Below are 14704 nucleotides of genomic sequence, written 5' to 3' on the forward strand. Positions count from 1 at the left end.
CATTAGTGGTCTGGAATCTTGATTCATCAGAAATATCCCATCATCTAGAGAGTAATAGAATGTGGTAGTGGTATTTATTTGGCAATGAATTAAATAATTTGTTTTGTTGGTTACTCCCTACTCTTTGTGAAACAAAATTAGAAATATGATATTTTGGTTGTTAAATATCCTCACTAGCTTGCTGTTTGTGCTGCTGTCCAAAGGACATGTTACAACTCGAAAACAATGCCCTTGTTTTTAGATTTTTTATTTTTTATTGAGCTGTGAGGAATTGTGATTCCTGTTTATAGTTATCAAAAATTCATTAAATTCTATTTTTTATTTTGAGAACAAAAATATATTGAAATAATATTCTTGCTTCAGCCTAGTACTATTGCAAGCTTAAAAGTTCAGTCCATTGCACTGAGTGTGCTAGTTATTTTTTCTTTTGCAAGATATCAACCCTATAGCTTATGAATATATTTCTAACACATACACATAGTTGTGCTTGGAAAAATCTGAACTCATTATATTCTGTAAGGAAGCAGTATATTCAAGAAATTAACTGAGCTGCCATTATTTGTTGTAATCATCATTCAAAAGATTTAATTTAAATAAAATTCCTGGTTCAGGTTTGGAAACTTAACTTTGAGGGAAACATATTCATCAATCATTTGCTATATTATAAGTGAGAAATAGATCACACTATTGAAACAGAAAAGTTTCCAAGTAATTGCATATTTTATTAAAGGAATTGAATGTACATATAGGCAATTACAAAGACGATGTTTCCTAATGAAACAATCGTACATTGAATGCAAAACTAGAAACAATCTAATTAAACTAAAAATACACCTAAAATACATTAAATAAATAGATATGCTAAAATGTTCTAATACCTGTTGTGACCATTTCACACATCGCCCCACCAAAATGAAGACCCCCCTTTTTTTCTTTTTAAGTCCTAGCCTCTTAGTCTAGTCTCTCCCCTTTTCGCAAGTGAAATGAGTGAGTTTATAGGGTTTACATGTCATATCAGTTAATCAGGAGTCCAGCTGAAAAGCCTAAAGAAGTTGCTAGTAGCGACAATCCAAGAGTTCAAGGTTGAAGGTAGACTCCAATTGCTTTAGACACCTTTGGTCAAGGTTGTTTCAAAGAGGCCTCATCTTGCTAGCTTAGACGGAGAGAATGAATCAAGGCGATGTGCAAATAGGCAATTTTAGATTTCAATTCACTTCATTCTCTAAGCCTCAAAACCTTAGCTTCATGCTCGAGTCTAAGTGAACTCACTTCATGTTGAGACGTAGATGAGTGAATTTCCCTTGAGTGCCTTGTTTGGGAATATGTGTAAGTATGAATTTGAGCGTTTGAATAAGTTATTACAAGGATTGAATTCATGTGCAATGAAATGATTGACAAGCTTATTTGTGATCCACTTCATCTCTAAATCTTTTCTAGGTTCAAACTTCATGAGTTGCACTTTTGGAGCGAACTTCATGATTTCACAAATTGGAGCAAATTTCACTTTCAAAGCTTCATGAGCGAACTAGAAGATGAAGAAATGAAAGAAATTTGGGACCACTTACTTCATGTTCAAGCATTCACAAGTAAACTTCATGACTTGGCATCTTGGAGCGAACTTCATGACTTGGTATCTTGGAGCGAATTTCATGACTTGGCATCTTGGAGCGAACTTCATGACTTGGCATCTTGGAGCGAACTTCATGACTTGGCATCTTGGAGCGAACTTCAGGACTTAGCCTCTTGGAGTGAACTTCTTCATGTTTAAAGTAGAAGAATGAAGGAAATTTGAAAGTGCTTACTTCATGTTCAAACGTTCAAGGGCAAACTTCACGAGTTGGAAGATTGGAATGAACTTCATGAGTTGCACTTTTGTAGTGAACTTCATGACTTAGCCTTTTGGAGCGAACTTCATCAATGAGAACACATGAGTGAGCCTACATGAGCGAATTAGAAAGAGAAACGAAGGATTTTTGATAGCACTTACCTTGAATGGATTCAATTTGAAATGAACTTCATGAGTTGATGATCAAGAGCGACTTCATGAGTTGACAAGTTGGAGCGAATTTCATGTTTGAGACATTTGGAGCGAACTTTACAAGTATACTTCATGAATCAGTGAAATGGAGCAAACTTTACAAGTATACTTCATGAATCAATGAAATGGAGCGAACTTCACAAGTATACTTCATGAATCAACAAAATGGAGCGAATTTCACTCAAAATGCAAAGGCGAACTTCATGAATTAGGAACTTGGAGCGAATTTCACTTAAACAAACTTCATGAGTTGAGAAAGGCAAGCAAATAAGCTAGGTGAGAGAAGCAAGCTTCGTGAGAACACATCCTTAAAGATACTTTCATATTTAAGCTTGCATCAATGACTTTCAACATCACTTCATGAATTTGAAAATTGGAGCGAAATTCATGATCAAAGGTAGAGGAGCGAATTCAGGTGTATTGAGAAGCATAAATGAACTTCATAAGTTAGAGGTTGAGAGCGAACTTCATGTTTGAGGAATTTGAAGCGACTTCATGAGTTAGAGATCAAGAGCGAACTTCATGAGTTGATGATTAGGAGCGAATTTCACACAAAATGCACTTCATGAGTTAACAATTTAAAGCGGACTTTATCTGCAATGCATTAAAATTAACCAAATATGACTTTAGTGCCCAATATTAATTTGAAATTAATCAAGATATAGGTCGGCCAGAATAATTTGTTATTTTGTTTAATTTAGCCAAGTCGGCCTCCATAGGAAAAGACACAACATCTCACCTTGATCGCCTATAAGAGAGTTCAAAATATTCATTTCAACATCAAATCAAACAAATTATCCCTTCTCTCTTAAGCGAATTTCATCAGCAGCCAGCAATCTGTAGCAAATTTCATCAACAGTCAGCGAATTTCAAAGTGCAGATCAGAGAAGCTCATTAGGAAAGGGCGAATTCAATCATTGTCAACAGCAAAAGAGCAGTAATATCATCCTCTCAAGGGCGAATTCTAACAGGTTGGAGGGCGAATTTCATCCTTCAGCAGCAAAGGATTAAGAATACAGTGAACCCTTGAGCATTAGCAGTCTCATCATTAATTACATTTTGAAGTTGAAGTTCAGAAATCAGAAGTAAGTGCATCATTTAGACTGATGTAAGGTTAGGAGCAGGTCTGATTTGGGATTAATAGTTATTTTGTTAAGGCAAATTAGACCTTCCTAATGCATATAATGAGTAAATCAGTCTTATTTAGCAATTGATTTCATATTTAAGGTGCAAGATTCATTTTATATATCTCTCATAGGTGAAAGATGGCGGCTTCCAAACAAACAGGATCCTCTCCCACCAAGCGCTTATCAAGGAAGATTTGAAGGGAAGTGCATTCGAAAGCAGGATCATGTCACATTGGAGCAAAGTAGGAGACACTAATCTCGGGAAGTTCGACACCAAGAAGTTCCGGCACCCATCATACATCAATGAACCTACAACTACAGCCAAGAAGATGATCGAAAGTGGGATCATAAATGCAGCTGGCTTTCCTCCCACGGTGCAATGCTATGAGCTCATTGTAGAATGTGTTGAACACTATGACTTTGCCTCTTGGAGAATTGCGGCGAAAGATGGAACAGTGCTCGCGTATCTCTCGGAAACGGCAATCAGCGAGACATTTCATCTACCCGAGCCCAAAGACATGATCTACATAAGCTTGGAAGGAGCTAAGTCCACCTATGATGATGATCCAGATGCTTGTTCGAAGATCATTGACAAATTTTGGTTGAAGAAGAGTAGAGGAGGAAGGAGCAGATGGCCCGATAGACTGCATAGGATAGATTTCAATGATGAATGCAGAGACTTCATCACCTTAGTCCATCGATTGGTTGGTGCACCTGAGGCTTCATACTTTGAGGAGTGGATGTTCTACTTTATCTAGACTGTCACTCATGACAAAAAGGCAATCAATTGGGCGAGGCTCATTAGCAATAGCATTGATATAGAGTTAATAAGGCTAATGCGCACTAGAACATTCTATATGAGCTCCTACGTCATATACTCCATTTCAAGAAATTATGAGTATCCAGGGCTCATGTACACGGGCGTAGTTGGAAGAAGACCTGGAGAGATTAAGGTGTATGATTGTTATCCACAACGTAAGCATCCACCAAAATAACACTACAGGAGGGTGAATGATACATTCACTATGCACATCACAAGGACACTTCGCGGTGGCTTGCAGCAAGGACTCTCTCCAGAAGCACAGGCCTTGGTAGAACAACATGATACGTGGTTCATCCAGTTTCCCAGGTTCACATATATCAGAGTTCAAGGATCTCCTGTTCCTCCCTACATGTTGCCGCGCTACCCAACAAATAGAGTGGTGCTACTCGAGGTAGTGAGACAGTTATTGGCATATATCAAAGTATATAGGCATAAGCATGGAGCCGGTATTTCTTTCCCTATCATACTTGGAGATTCCATTGAGGTATGCCCATCCATTCATGTAGTAGAAGATGTCGAGCAAGAATTAGCACTACATTCACTCAAGCCAAGTAAAAGAAGTTTTGGGGAAGAAGTATGGACATCAGTGGCCTCTTGAAGATTATTGGATCAACGTTCAAAATGATGTGGAAGTGAAAATGAAGATGTATTCCAGACTATCTCTCGATTTCATTAGGGAAGGCAAGTTGTTTCACGTAGCTGATCAAGTTCAAGATAGTGGCAAATATCTCCAAGCAGCTTACGCCAAGGAAGACAAAGAGGTCAAATTCAAATGGGCAGATATGGAGGTTGATGATTTGAAAGAGTTAATAAAGCCATTTTTGGAGTACACTTGCATATGGATAGATGTACAACACCAAAAGTTGAAAGAGCAAAATATAGCACCAGCAGTCCACTTAGAAGAAAGAGCAGATGATGAAGTTGAAGCTAGTGCGAGTGGTATCGCACCTCAACCATCTCATTCAAGAGGATCAAAGAGAAAGGAAGATCGTGGAGAAAAGGAATCTTCGAAGAAGAAACATAAATCAAATCCAAGTTACCCTTCTTCCAGACATGAAGAACTAAGGAAAGAAAAGGAGTTGAGTCAACGAGCCAATGAATCAGCAGAGTCTACAATCCACAATGATAAAGGCAAGGAAAAGGCATCTCAAGAACAAGAAGATCTCACTCATCTCATTCAAGAGATCGAAGGAGGTCAAGAAGAAGATAATCATGAGACTACTTCACCACCAAGAGATGAGCAAATACATGAGGAAGCACAAATTCAAGAAGGAAGATCTTCTATTTTGGAATGGCTAAAAGAAAGACTAGCTCAAGCGGTAATAGTAGTCGAAGAAGAGCAAACATTTGATATAGTGAGTCTCCTAAGCCAAACTCAAGGTGTCACCGAGAAGAGGAAAGCTACGAAGATGTCAAAGGTGATTAGAGATGATCCGAGATCAAGGAAGTTGCAAATAGCTACTCCAAGGGTTGACGTTGACAAGTATGAAGGAGAGACCACAACAGATGAGTATGACATGGAAACCATTGATCTAGGTCCACTCACCTCCGAGCAAGCTATTGGTGATGTGACTGATTCATTGAAGGCACTCAATGACATGTTGAGAGCTGAAGTAGAAAAGAATAGAAGATTAGAAAGGGAGATAAGTGCGTGGAGGAACTATGTTCAACAGCCATTGACACATCAAAGCCCAACAGCTACACCGCCTCCCTTGCTTCCCCCATAATCAGTTGATCATATGGAAAAGATGAGGAATTCGGCACAGTTGATGGATACATGGATAGAGAATTCATATACTAGAGTTAGCAAATTCATGAAGGACATAATGCAGACACTTGATACAGTCATAAAGGTCCTTAGGAGAACTCATATCCTCATAGAGGCCTCTGAAGCATTTGCGTGTCCTAGAGATGTCATCATTCCAGTACTTCAAGTAATAAGGAAAACACCGAGGGAAGTCCTATCGAGGGAGAAGATAAGAGAAGGAACTACACCTAGCCTTCTATGATGGAGTGGCCTACTTCACATGAAGAAGATCATTTTTGAGGAGATTGGAAACAGATGTAATCAAGTTCGAGATGATATGCACGGAATCCATGATAAGATAGTGGAAGTAGTGCAGATTGTTTTGGGAAGAAAGATTGATCTCGAAACAATTATAGAGGCTAAGGTGTTGGAGGAAAGAATAAGAGCTATCTTCCATGGGGCTGATGGAATGATCATCAAGGAATGAATGAATGATATGCTTGAGTTCGTAGTTTTGGCAAGCAAAACTCAAGAACTCGAACTTGAATGGGAGGATGCCATCCTCACAGCTTTTGACGAGGTCATGCACATGGAGGAGCAGCTGAAATCTCTACCTGAGATCCCGATGACTGAGATAGATGACATGGTGACTAGATTCATCAAATATGCTAGAAAGGAACATGAGAAAGGGAACTAGATTCTAGAAGATAGTTTGTTATGATCCCACTTGGCATTCCATTTTCCTATTGGAGGATTCTTCCTCAATTTCCATGCCAGCACATGCTATTTTCTCATTGGTTGTTTCATGATGATAATTATCTAGATAGGGTTTCATTTGTATCAAACAGTAATTAGGGTTTAGGTGACGAAATCTTGGCCCTTGATCCTCATTCAATCTCGGCCCTTCATTGTATTTGGGAGTCCTATATAAACTCCACTCATTTCATTTGTAATGGTGAATAAGAATATAGAATAGGAGAAAAATAGGCTAAGTGCTAGAATAGTGAATAGAGAGATAGAGATTTTAAGTGACAAGAGAAAGACTTGAAGAATTGTTGTTGTTTGGCCATTGGATTAATGAAACAGTGAAGCTATGGTGTTTCTATTCAATCTTTGAAGCCTATTGCATGGTTCTTTGTCTTCTCAAGTCAATCTTTGATGTTAGTTTAAGCATTTAAATTAAATGATGGAATGTTGCATTTGATGTATTGTGAAACTCGTTATCCATACCACTAGCTTCTTACTGATTGTAAACGGGCCTTGTGTGGTCAACTGGAACCTTTAAAATTGCTTGAGTTTGATTGTTGCTCAATTATTGATATGCATTCAAGTAATGGTATCTTGCACTAGTTCTAGTGGAGTTGTTCGTGTATGGCGATGCTTGTTGTCGGGAATAATCATTATGTTATGTTGTCGTCGGTAATTATGGGTTACGACAGTCAGTTAGTCTTCGCGAAGTGTAGTTGGACGCGATGGTTGGTCGCACCCCTTCGGGTATTATATATTGCATACCTTTCCTTCGAAGTAGCATCATGATAGTCGTATCTGGATGTAATGTTATAAGCACTTGACGTACATAGACGGTTGAATTAATATAGAGACTGGTTCTTAAATATATTCTCATTATGTTCTATGCATTTACTTTCTGCATTTAAACGTTTACTCATATGTGGCAAACATTTGGCGCCGTTGCCTAGACATACTCAAGAAAGGAAGGAGCGGATGGCGTACAGACACGATGGGCCTAACCATCGGTGAGATTAACCCAAAGGCCAACGACGCACAAACAAAACTCTACGACGGAGAAGACACTGCAATGAGGGAATTCTCAATCCTGCTTCATGCGGCCATCGAGACCTACGTCCGAAGAGAGGCCACGGAGGCTGAAGTCCCAACAAGTGCCATGTGGACCGCACTGGAAGTTAGCCCCGCAGCAAATCGGTTGATGAACCACCTCCCCCGGTTGCTTGCACAGGCATCACTGGCACAGCGAACCCGCCTAGAGGAGATTGCTCGTGAGGAGCGACACCAAAAGGTCCTCCGACAGTACGAAGAAAACAATCGTCATTGGGACGCAGAGCGTGATGGAAAGAGGCGAAGGGGAAGTTGAACCCTATAATAATCCTGGCACAATGTTTACATAAATTGTGGCCTAAAGGGAAAGTAATAAAAGTTTTTTTTTTTTTTTTTTTAGTACATGGTGTGTGCTTGCTATGTACGAAAGTGATTTATGCCCAATATACTAAATAAGGACAAAAATAAAAAGATACAAAGTGACGAATGGGAAGTGGCACAAAGGGCGTTGAATCTCAGACAACAGATAGAACGAAGGTGTAGGCTAAGGCAGCTTGCCAAGGGACGACCGGCCAAGGGGTTGCTCAAAGAGAACCCAGGAGGTGTCACGGAGGTTGTGGAGGCAGAGATAGACGGAGAGAAATATACTTTCTACACTGTCATAGGGTTGCCCCAAGGGAACCTAGAAGGAGTCACGGAGGGTGCCGAAGGAGAACTCTACATTTCGCCAGAATACCACTGTAGGGTAAGAAGTCGTGAAGAGTTGGTGGAACAAACAAGGCGAAGTCTAAACCTGATCGACACTACCAGAGACCTACTAAAGAACTTGTCCATTTCAAAGGACAACCACAAGGAGACAACCAACCAGAGGGAGGTGACTGAAGGTGACGGTACGGTCGAAGGTGCCGGGGGAGCACAAGGGTACCGTACACAAGGCAATTTGTTCGGTTCAGAGTCAGCAACCTTCTCGGGAGGACCCATGAGTGGAGGGTCAGGTGTAGGAGGCGGAGGCAGAGGATCACCAGGTACAAGCACACAAGGCACCAGAGGAGTGAGACCTAGCGGTGGGATGGCAAGCAAAAGCTGTCGAAGTTCAACGGCGACGGGAAGGAAGATCCCATCCGCCATTGTCGCACTTATGAAACCATATGGTCAGTGAACAATGTTATCGACTAGGACGAATGGGTAACGCAATTTCCAGCAACCTTAAGGGGAGTGGCCATCTACTAGTACTCCAATATGGATAAGGCCAAAGTCGGCACATGGCCCACCCTGAAGGAGTTCGAGATACAATTCCGTCTCCTCAGAGATGACAATGAAATAGTAGCTGAAATCTATGACACAAAGCAGAACAAGAACGAGACTGTCCGAGCCTATAGTCGGCGGTTCAAAGAACTATTGGGGAAAATGGAGAGTCAACTAGCGGATGGGTTGAAAAAGAGATGGTTCGTGGAGGGACTGAAACACTCCACCCAGAAGAAGATGAAATTGTTCCACCAACCTCGTATGAAGATGCATATTAGAGAGCGATGGATCTCGAGAGTGAGACCAAGACATCCAAGAAGAAAAAGAAGAAGGATAGCTCGTCCGAGGATGATGACTCTTCCGAGGGAAGCAGCAGCGATGGCGAGTTCAGCAAAAAGGTGCAAGCCCTGCAAAAGGACATGCTGAGGATGATGAAAGAGCTGAAGGTAATGAAGGGAGGTCCGAGCAAGACCGACAAAGGGGAGCTTTGGTGCACGGAATGTAAGACAGACGGCCACATGAAAGGCTCTTTACCAAAGAAGGCCTATTGTGATATATGCCAGTTGATGGGGCATCCCATCAGGGAATGCCCCTACAACATGAAAACACGAAACCAACAAGTATTGCTCATCCAGGAACAACCAACTACATCGGGCGGTACCGGCAGCTCCCAGGCAAACAACAATGCAACATCGGGAGGCTACCGAGATAACCGGTGGGGAGCGCGGAACCACAATAACAATAATAACAATACAAGGAGCCGGATCTAATACGACTCCAAAGGCCGACCAATGATACAATGTAGAGCATGCAGCTAGTGGGGGCACATCGCTCGAGACTGCCCGAAGGGAGAGGCCACAGAATATTTGTGCAAATGGTGCGGACCGGGAGACCACGAAGACGCCACCTACCCGAAGTCTGGCAACAACTTGCTCAATATCGAGGAAACCAAAGAAGAGGAAGTGTTGGCCGTAACCCGCGCCCAAGCCAGACAATCAACGTGCCCAGACCCGGAGACAGAGAAGCGAAGGGTACGGGAAGCACGGGAAGAAATTGAGAAAGAGATACGAGAGAGGGCGAAGGCGAACGGTACGACAGCTACTTCCAGCCGACCGAAGGTGGAGGAGGCTATACTAAATCAAATTTAAAACTGGAGGTGCCTGTGAAGGTACATGACCTCCTCCAGACGATGCCTCAATTACGAACGACGTTGCTAAATAATCTCTCCCAACCATGCACCAATACCAACCACCGCACAGATGTTCCTGGGGGGTCTGCAATAGACCCCATGCTGCTGGCAATTAACACTGGAAGGAATCCGGCCATTGTGGAGATGGGTATCCTTAGCACCATTCTAGCCGATACCATCGTCGATGGTGGATCAGGAGTGAATGTTCTTCCAGAAGAAACCTGGCAGAAGCTGGGGAAGCCGACGCTGTGGCCACCTACATTCAATGTGCTGGGAGCAGATCAACATGGAATCAAATCCATCGGGGCACTAATGGGCCAACAAGTTACCATTGGGGCGCAACCCTTCATACTGGACTTCGTGGTAATCCCACTAAAGAAAAAAGGGTATGATGAGATCTTAGGGAGAGGGTGGCTGGTGGCAGCCAAGGCCACCCACAATTGGAAGAAGAACACTTTGTCTATGGAGAATGGAGGAAGGAAGTTTATCATAGACCTTGGGACGTAGTTGGTTAGTGAGGAACTGACATCATCTTCGGAATCGGAGGGTGAAGGAGAAGGCGACCTGAGGAACGAAGGATGGGGCTGTAGGGAGCCCAACGACGAAGGGATTCTCAAACTAGGAGAGTGTTCCGAGGATGAGACGGGGTCATTGAACAGGCTCTTCCACTGGCAAATGGAGGATTACAAAATGTTCTAGAGCTACAAGCTCGAAGTAGAGGAACCAGAGCAAGTAATAGAGGAGGTGTACCTGTCAGAATATTGGAAGGGAGACGCCCGTGTGAGTGACACCACGGCACACCAGTTCCCGAAGGAAGAACCCATTAGGTATCAAGAGGTAAAATTGAAGGAGACAAACCTTGGTGACGTAGATAATACCAAGATCATTCGTGTTGATAACGATTGGAACCCTGTGTGGAAGGCCGCACCCTTCAAAATCTTTGTTCTTCTTATTCTTCTTATGTACGGGAAGGAGACCGTGGTTCCTATAGAATATATGGTTCCAGGTCTTCAGATGGCCATTGAAAACAGACTTGCCATCAATGGGTCCAAATTGAAACCCTACCACGATAAGCGCACAGGGGACCCGAGAGGCCGGAAGGACACAGGAGAGTCCGGAGGGGGACCCGAGAGGATGGAAGGGGACTCGAGAGGCACAGGACCAAAGTGGGAGACTCTCGGGCAAGGCAAACCGAGAAGGATGAAGGGCGATCCCAGAGACACGGGACCCGAGCCGAAGACTCTCTGGACAATTAGACTAGGAAATAAAAAAAAAAATTGGTGGCCACGGTGGAACTATCGTCGGGGGGGGGGGCACTGTTGGTGACCACCGTGCAGTTGTTTTCCATCGCGGATAGGCCCCGACAAATCTATTATACTAGCCGCCGAGATAGAAAATAGAAGTGCCCATGCCCCAGCCAAAGACAAAATTGTGAGGGAAAAAGAAATTGCAGCAAAAGGGAGTAAAGGAAACCCGACGCCATAGGGAAGAAGAAGATTTTGCCATAGGAAAAGCACCAAAGAGAGATACGAAGTTGCCGAAGGATAGTAATTAACAAAGGAGCAAATAAAAACGCCAGCCGAAGGGGGTCTTGGAAGCCAAAGGGGTATATTACCAATGGGTGTTGGATAGAGGTGGACTCCATAGAAAGATTTCAATTGCCATTGGCTGAAAGATGTCATATGTAATTCGAAGGGAAACAATTTAGCGCCGAAGGAAGAAATCGCGAATCGAACCTACCCGCAGGGAGGTAATAAAATATTTTTTTGAAAGTGGTGGTGGGACTACCATGCGGTGGAACTACCGTACGGTGGTCCACCGTCGATGAAGGTCACCGGCCTCTGAGGGCGGATCTCGCGGGTATTCATTCACCGTACGGCCACTACCGTGCACTCATATGGCCGGACAACACCCACCGTACGACCTTCCTAGCCACCGTATGGGAGACCAATCACCATACGACACCAAGCCTTCGGGTGACCCCAGTCGTCGTACGAATCAGCCACTGTACAGGTTCACTCCACCGTACGACAGACCACTCCACCATACGGCAGATAACCTTTGTATAGGCTTGGGACATTACAGACCGTAGGCCTGAAGGAGCACGACGACAACGACAACAACGGTGGTTTAAAAAAGGGAGAAAGGAAAAATACCACAGCACAGTAGGTATAAACGGTGGTGATGGCACCTGAAAAGAAAAATGCGCCGACATTCACACAAGCATGCATTTAATTTATAAAAAAAAAAAAAAAAAAAAAAACGACAACCAGATTGAAAAATCATTCGATGGAGTTTGGAGCCAGGACATTGAAAAATTTAGAGTGGAGAAAAAGGTTTTTGGCATCTTAAAATATCACAAAAATGATGTGCGCCATGGACTTCCATGTGGTTCTTAAGGTCGTCAATTGGTGTTGGACCCCGTGAAGGGTGCTGCCCTTCGACCCCGCTGGGGGCACTGCCCCCAGACCCCCAGTTTATTTTTGAGCTACAATACACTTTTTGAGTTGGGCAAAGGCATCAAAGAAGTCACAATAAGTGTTGGGGTTGTTCCGTATTGTGAGAAAGAAGCCTGAAGCTAAGCATTGGCGGGGAAGCCATAAGCCGTAGAGGGAGACGGATTTGGAGGTTGCGAACAAACAGAGTTTGAGGGAAGGCATTGCAAGCCCGCGAAGTCGTACAACACCAGGGAGTTATTCAATTTAGTTATCAGCCTTTGGGGAGTGTGATGGAGGATTTGAGGCGTCTCCTAGCCTTTGTGCTAGAGGGTTGTGGCCACTTCTAGGCACAAATGGTACACTTTGAGGAACTCGAAGTATGTCTCGGTTGGATGTGAGGTTGCCTTGGTGGATACACAGAGGGCTCGGGAGGAGCTGACCACCAGGTTGGAGGCAGTAGTAGCGTGAGACTTAGCTTAGCGTACCTAGTTGTTGGATGCCGAGAGGGCAGCGCGGGTGGCTATCGAGGACAAATTGGCTAGGGAGACAGTATCACTTGAGTAGCAGTTGGTGGAGGTTGAGACTAAAAAGCGTGTTTTGCAGACAAGTTTGGTTTAGGCACTGAAGGATTGTGATGTCAAGGAGAAAAGAGAACTCCTTGCGGAAGCAATAATGGTGACATCCGCACTTGAGCATCAGATGGTAGCAGAAAAGGGTTTTCAGGCTAGGACGCAGCAAGTGTATGAGTTTCGTTCTCGACTATACCTTGATTTTGTTTAGTGTATGAACCTCATCTCTTTATAGTATTAAGTCGTCGGGAGATGACTTCTTTTCTTGGGGGGAGATGATGTTGTTGGGAATAATCATTATGTTATGTTGTCAGTAATTATGGGTTACGGCAGTCAGTTAGTCTTCCCGAAGGGCAGTTGGACGCGACGGTTGGTCGCATCCCTTCGGGTATTATATATTGCATACCTTTCCTTCGAAGTAGCATCATGATAGTCGTATCTGGGTGTAATGTTATAAGCACTTGATGTACATAGACGGTTGAATTAATACAAAGAATGGTTCTTAAATGTATTCTTATTATGTTCTATGCATTTACTTTCTGCATTTAAACATTTACCCATATGTGGCAAACAATGCTTTAACTAGTTGAATTTCACTTGTGTCATTCCTCATCCATTCATTCTTAGGATAGCATAGAACTTCCCTAAACTCTTATCTTTTGCCATTTTTTGACAATCATTTAGTAGTATTAGGAAGGAACCTCATGGTATATCATCTGCAAAGCACCTCATGAAATCTTTCGGAACCATAAATGACCCTTGATGAAACAACAATCACAACGACCAACAAAGCTTATCCACACGTAGTGATCCTACATTCATGAACCTTGGAGTCTTCTCAAGTGATCCTTAAGCTACTCTCCAACATTTGAGAAATTTTATTCAAGAGAGGATAAGATACTTTAGGTATTTTATTTTGTGTTCGCATATGCGTAAAAAACACATCAACAATGCCCTCCCTTAATGGTCAATTTGTTAACTACACCAAGTTGCCTTTTAAATTTTACAAACTTGTCCGGGCTTAGAGACTTGGTGAGGATGTCTGCACTCTGATCCTCAATTGGAACATACTGCAAATAAACTAATCTGTCTTCAACAAGCTTCTGGATGAAGTGACAATGAAGTTCAACATGTTTTGTTCTTTCATGGGAGACTGGATTTTTGGCCAATTCGAGCACCCCTTGATTGTCATAGTAGAGGGGTGAAGGACCTTCTTAAGACATTTGCATGTCTGAAAGCATCCTTCAAAGCCAAACTGCCTCACAAGCTGATTTAACAATTCTTCGATACTCTGCTTCGGTCGAGGAAAGAGCTACTACCGACTGCTTCTTGCTGGTCCATTTGACTGCACTTGTTCCCAGACTGAAGACATATCCAAATGTAGACTTCTTGTCATCTATAGAATCTGCCCAATCCGAGTCTATAAAACCAACGAGTCTAGGATCTTTGCTTTTGCCATACAGGATGCCAAAGTCAGAAGTGCCCTTCACATATCTCAACACACTCTTCGCTACAACCCAGTGTTTAGAGATAGGGGCTGTCATGAAGCGAGAGAGGTAACTAACAACATAACTCAGGTCAAGTCTAGTAGTGGTGAGATAGATGAGACTTCCCACTAGTTGCCCGAATAAGGATTCATCCACCATGGGTGAATCAGATTTGGCTGACAACTTGAGCCCTTTCTCCATAGGTGTAGAGGCAGGTTTGCAATCCTGCATCCAAAACTTATCAAGC

At 42.8% G+C, this 14704-nt stretch overlaps 1 protein-coding gene across 3 annotated transcripts in view; it reads left to right on the forward strand.

Annotated features, from left to right (window-relative positions):
• The window catches only part of LOC131070903 (uncharacterized), a 225433-nt gene that overhangs the window by 195405 nt on the left and 15324 nt on the right, over positions 1-14704 (forward strand). The gene's annotated exons all lie outside the window — the stretch shown is intronic.

The sequence above is a fragment of the Cryptomeria japonica genome, chromosome 9 (genome assembly GCF_030272615.1).
Source record: "Cryptomeria japonica chromosome 9, Sugi_1.0, whole genome shotgun sequence".
In the NCBI taxonomy this organism is placed as follows: domain Eukaryota; kingdom Viridiplantae; phylum Streptophyta; class Pinopsida; order Cupressales; family Cupressaceae; genus Cryptomeria; species Cryptomeria japonica.